The sequence below is a fragment of the Notothenia rossii genome (genome assembly GCF_949606895.1).
Source record: "Notothenia rossii genome assembly, chromosome: 3".
Classification (NCBI taxonomy): domain Eukaryota; kingdom Metazoa; phylum Chordata; class Actinopteri; order Perciformes; family Nototheniidae; genus Notothenia; species Notothenia rossii.
Window position 1 is genome coordinate 68,685,904 of NC_136901.1, and position 3,667 is coordinate 68,689,570.

Sequence of the window (3,667 nt, forward strand, 5' to 3'; positions counted from 1 at the left end):
AAAGATTATAGTTTCAATTATAAGGAATAATTATGAAGTTTTATATTGAAGAACTCATGTCTATTTTATATTTAGAGAATATATAATTACATTAAAAAATATAATACACATTTTTAATATTTCACATGTGAAAAACTTTTTATTAAACTACTTCATTTACATATCAGTACCCTATGTCTTTGAGAAGAAAAAGGTAGTGCTGTAACCCTGTAATTTTGAATGAATTGTATGCAATCTTATTTCTATGAGACTCTGCTTTTTCTTTCGTAAAATTTGATTTGATGATTACGGGACATTCCATTTTACTCCACATTGAGTTATTACTCACAAAACATTAATCATCTCATCACACGGAAGGCACTTACAATTCCTGGCAATTTACTTCAAGGTAATGTAACACACTATATCCCCCAATCTCGGATATAAATCAAGCTACTTAGGGCCTGCATTATTTTGCATTACAGCGTTTCATTGCTCAAGGTACTATGCAACAATAGCAGGTTTGTTGGGCTAATATTTTAGCATTACTTTTAAGGAGTATGCTTTATTTTATTCCATCAAATGTACAATAGTGTTACAACCAAACAATACTTATCCCCCAGAAAAGACAGTTAAAAACAATGACAGCCTGAAATATCAGCAAACTAACCAAGCTATGTCAGCAACCAAACAAGCAAACTACATTGTACAAGCTAATGTTCAAATATATTTAGCTACTTTATGTAAACACTTACATTTAGCTTGCTATCGGCGTTCCTATGGGCGCCGTTGCTTTTTAAAAGTCCTCTTGTTGGCCACCAAGTTTAGACAAAAAGTGAATAGGCATCATTGCAAAACTCCAACAAAAAGGGATGAGGTTTCTCTTGAGGGAATGCTGTTTGTTGACAGCAGCTTTTTGATGTGAACTAAATTGTGAACTGTGAGCCATAGTAGGCATATACCAGTCCACCACTTCCAGCTTTTACAGAATGGTTTGACATGCGGCAACTCATATCCTATAGCCAAGGAAGCAGCTAACTGAACAGAGGATACATTGATAGCTTAGTCTGCGCTGCTAGCTGAGTCATTCTACAGAAAAGGTGGAATCTGGGTGATAACAATCTGCTGAAATATATTCCTTCTAAACACATCTAAAACCTGTTAAATAACTAACTCTTAACTTGATGAATTCACAACAAGTAGAGCTTAAAGTATTTTTATTATTTTTTATTATTTGTATACATTATACAAAGCTTATTTATAGAGGAACATCACTGGTGTTACGTGCTACCAGGAAGAAGAGTAGCAGTGACGGTAACACCAGTGACAATTTGGAGAAAACACTACCATTTAAAAAAAAATGGCTGCCATATGTCAAACCAAATATGGCTTCAGTCAATATCAAAATCGTTTAACTCTTCAATACAATACATTTTCCCATTCAAATGTTCACCCCTATGGCTATGCAATGAGTAACACTAATGACAGACTTGAAAAACGCACGTAACATTTGAAGATAAAATGACACCTTTAAAAAACAAAGTAAGACGTATCTGACTTTCCTTTAGTCTTTGTCCACTGCACTGCCTCAAATTATCTCTTGTTACAGGAAGCACTTCAGAGACAGTACATTATTTAAAAAATAAAAGCGTTTTGTGTATCAGTAACACCAATGACGTAATTTTGGGTGACTGACATTTATTTGATATTATTAATAATAATTTGCGTTATTTTTTTTACCATTTCAGTGTTATATTTCATGTATGTAATGTTATGTAAATATAAATTAGATTTATTTATTTAAAAAAATATATTTTAAATGAAAACTATAGGCTCCACTTCCTTCCATGTATGATCAAAGTGACAAGGCAGTTCCTTGAACTTGGCATTTTAAATACATTGCAATTTATGTATAAAACCATTTTTTTTTTTTTTTTATTTAGTACCATTGCAAAGACAATCTCTATTTATTCAACATATATAATGAATGTGAATATTAGGTCAACGTCATGTATTTTGGTGTCTGCAAAAGTAAGTGACAGTACTTCCACCTTTTCTGTAGAATGACCCAGGTAATAAAGAGGAAGAACTTCGAAGATGTAAGTGTATCTACACTTATTGGCTTATAAACTATAGGCCTGTTCCCTTTTGTTGTTATTATATTGAATTTACAATCAATTTCATGATATCCAGGGCTTAACATCTTCCCTATTAATGTAGGCTACAATCACGTCATTTGACTTGTAATATGCATTGTGAAGTGACATGTTAAATGTTAGCAGCAAGGTGGAACTTTTGACATGGGGGCAGTTTCGCCCCGGGTTGTCTCAGGAGGAAGCTTCCGCCCACTCCTCAAAAGCATGACGAACTACATTCCCCCCTCCTGCTCGCTATCTGCATTTACAGGTTAGTAGTTGGTACAAAATATCAATGTCAGCTCATGTCGAACCGAGTTTTATTTCGAAGTGGTTTTTGAAAGTATTTTGATATCGTTATAAAAAATGCTGTAATACTTTAGAAACATTGATATTCTGCCGCTGTTGGCAACTTGGTACGTTCCGACGGTGTGCAGTCGATGAACGGTGTAGATTTTTTTTTTCTTCCTAATCATAGTCTTGAAGGCAGCGGTGATTATATTACCTGAGAAACGTCTTGCAGGCAGGTCACCTTGTTCAATGTTTGATTAGCAGCCTATCTTGTGCAGTGTTTTTATTTGGGTTCTTCCTGTGCATATACAGCTTTTAAAATGTGTTATATTGTTTAATGCTGTATGACAAAACAGTTAAATGTCACAGACCTGTACTTGTTAGTGTAAGATGTGAATATTGCAATGTGTGTGTTTTCAAAGGTATGGCTGTCTGTTGTATACAAATAGCCTTCTGGGCTTGTAGCGAACACTTTTTATATTTCTTTGAGTGATAGCTGTGTCCAATGTAGGTGTATACATCCTGAGTAATTACAGATTAGACATACACTTTGAACACAGTCTATTATAGCTGTTACTTTGACATTTTACAACTTGCACTATACCATTACAGGCTAGCTGCAGTTTCTGTATTGCAGGTTTCATTTGAGCAGATGGACTTTGTTATGATTCCCCAAACCATTGCTATATTCCTTGGAAAGCCATTGAGTACAATCAGGGTGTCCGCGGGGTCTTAAAAAGTATTAAAAGTTGATAAATCAATTTAGTGAAAATGAAGGCTATTAAAAAGCATTTTCCAAGGTATTACATTTTGTAGCTTGTTTTCAATAAGTATATAAATTGTCCAAAGAGGTTGTATTCTACAGTCTGCCTGAATGTAATCATTACGTAGGTGTGTAGTGTGATTCTGTGTAGTTTATTTATGGCCTCCCGTTGGGTTTGACGTCATCTGAACAGGACATCGCACGCTCACTGCTTGATAGCGCGCAAAGCTCCGTTTACGCCGATTGTTAAACAACATCGTTATGGGGAAATGCAAGTTTGCGTCCAAATGGTTGGAAGATAAGGAGGAAGGACAATCAATACTGTATATAGGAAATGTGAGGTAAAGTGTCGCCAATGTAACCGGTTAGAACTCAAAGTGGCGATCAGGTCTTAAAATGTATGGGCATTTGAAAGGGTCTTAAAAAAGGTCTTAAAAGGTATTACATTTGACTTCAGGATTCCTGCATATACCCTGACAATGGAAATGAGAATGTTGGA